Source organism: Hydra vulgaris, chromosome 09, assembly GCF_038396675.1.
Source record: "Hydra vulgaris chromosome 09, alternate assembly HydraT2T_AEP".
Taxonomy (NCBI): domain Eukaryota; kingdom Metazoa; phylum Cnidaria; class Hydrozoa; order Anthoathecata; family Hydridae; genus Hydra; species Hydra vulgaris.
This window is the reverse complement of record NC_088928.1, coordinates 7,060,983-7,063,382: the sequence shown is the minus strand read 5'-3', so window position 1 is coordinate 7,063,382 and position 2,400 is coordinate 7,060,983. Positions and strand designations below refer to the sequence as shown.

Below are 2,400 nucleotides of genomic sequence, written 5' to 3'. Positions count from 1 at the left end.
TCTTCTTTTTTTTTTTTTAAGAATTATTCACATATTTAAACGTATATACTGGTGTTAAAGGAAAGCTTCAGGATTATGCGTATTTGCTTGCTTGCTTTTTAGTAATATAGTTTCTTTGTACAAATTCCTTTTTTTCTTTTTAAAAATTTTTCTTAACCAACACAAAAACAAAAAGTTAAAGTAGGACTTTAGGACCGATGATTTTTGTTTTATTAGTCTTTAGAAAAACGTTTTATATTATATAGTGTTACGTTTTTTAATTTTTGTTGTCTTATATTTACGGTGTAGTCTAAGGGGCTTGGTGATAAGACCAATTATGTCTTCTTCTTGCCCCTGCTATTTGTATTTATATTATGCTTTACGACTTTAATAAATTTATATCGCAAAAAAAAAAAAAAAAAAATTATTTGACGCACTTATACCAGTTCGCATTTATGCCGATTCGTCAAAGCCCATTGAGTAGATGTAAAATTTTAAATTTATATTTTAACTATAACAAATTGAGAATATTCCCGCATGGTCTAGTGGCTAGGATTTCTGGTTTTCACCCAGGCGGCCGGGGTTCGATTCCCCGTGCGGGAGTTCTTTTTATTATAAATAATTATATATAAAATAAAAGGTATTTTAAATATTTTGATTAAAACGGTTCATTTTTTTTAATAAAAAATTTAAACAAAAAAAGTTAAACCATTTAACTTAGTTTAATTATTTTGTTTTAAATGCTATAAATATTTTATAAAATAAATCTGACATTAATAAAATTGGTTACCGCTTGTCATTTGTTGGTAGTAATTTGGACGAGAAAATGAAAGAAGCGCCTGCACGGTAGTTTAGAAGAGCCAGGTTATTGTACGGAAAAATTAAAAATTGCACGAATCACACCAGTTTTTAAGACTGGCGATGCCATTATTTCTAATTATAGACCTATATCTATATTACCGTGTTTCTCAAAATTGCTTGAAAGAATAATGTACAACAGGCTATTTAACTATTTATCAGAAAACAATATGTTGTACTCAAAACAGTTTGGTTTTAAGAAAAAATGTTCCACGGAAGATGCAGTGATTGATATAGTCAATCAAATAACAAGCGCATTTAGTACTAACTACTTTACATTAGGAGTTTTCATTGATCTGTCAAAGGCTTTTGATACTGTAAACCGTAACATACTTATAAAAAAACTTGAATATTATGGAGTAAAAAATAATAACTTACTTTGGTTCAAAAGCTATTTGACCAATAGAATGCAATTCATCCGATATGCGCAAAAACAAACAACTTCATATGCTGTAACTTGTGGTGTCCCCCAGGGCTCTATTTTAGGACCCTTATTATTCTTAGTATATATAAATGATTTAAATCTAGCAACACACTTCTTAAACTGTATTTTTTTTTGCAGATGACTCCAATCTTTTTTATTCTCACAGAGATATTAAAACACTTTTTGAAACAGCTAACGAAGAGTTGGGTAAGGTTAATGAATGGTTTATAAGTAATAAACTGTCTCTAAATGTGGAGAAAACCAAATTTATTTTATTTCATAAAGTAAATAAATTAGAAAATATTCCAATTAAACTCCCAAATCTAATAATCAATAACGCTAACATTAAAAGAGAAACTTCAGTTAACTTTTTGGGCGTAATATTAGATGAACATTTACGTTGGAGTGATCATATAAAAAGCATTGAGAAAAAGTTATCAAAAAATATTGCCATGGTATATAGGGCTAAACCATTTCTAAATAATAAATCTTTAAAAAGTTTGTATTTTTCTTTCATTCATTGTCATTTGATTTATTGTAATATTGCATGGGCAAGTACAAATCATACAAAATTAAAAAAATTGTACAGTAAACAAAAACATGCGTGCAGAATATTATTTGGAGCTCATAAAATTGTACAATGCGAGCCTATTCTACGTATACTGGGCGCATTAAATGTTTATAAAATAAACTTAAATCAAGTTTTAATGTTTATGTATAAAACAAAAATGGGACTATCTCCTAAAATATTTCAGTCCTATTTTGAAAAAGTAAAGCATAAATATCCGACAAAATTTTCAAATAATAACTACATTGTCCCTAAATATAATTCAAAACAAATTACATATTCAATTCAATATCGTGGACCCCATTTGTGGAAAAAGTTTCCTAATATTGCAAATACGGAAAAAGTTAGTATACATCAGTTTAAAAAAGAATCGAAACAGGTGTTATTACTTATGGATTTTAATATATCCGATTTTAAATGCGTCTTTTAAACTAAAATTCAATTATATAAAATATGTATCAGAATTTATCAATTTATCAATTTTTGTTTGTTAGTTTTTTCATTATTTGAGTTATGGTGTTTCCTCTAATCTTAAAAGTTATAGGTGAAATCTTAGTTTTTCAACATTTTA

At 27.3% G+C, this 2,400-nt stretch overlaps 1 non-coding gene across 1 annotated transcript; it reads left to right on the top strand.

Annotated features, from left to right (window-relative positions):
- The first annotated feature begins 510 nt into the window (after window positions 1-510).
- trnae-uuc (transfer RNA glutamic acid (anticodon UUC)) lies at window positions 511-582 on the top strand. Its single transcript has one exon. It is a non-coding gene; the product is annotated as a tRNA-Glu (tRNA).
- Window positions 583-2,400: the final 1,818 nt, after the last annotated feature.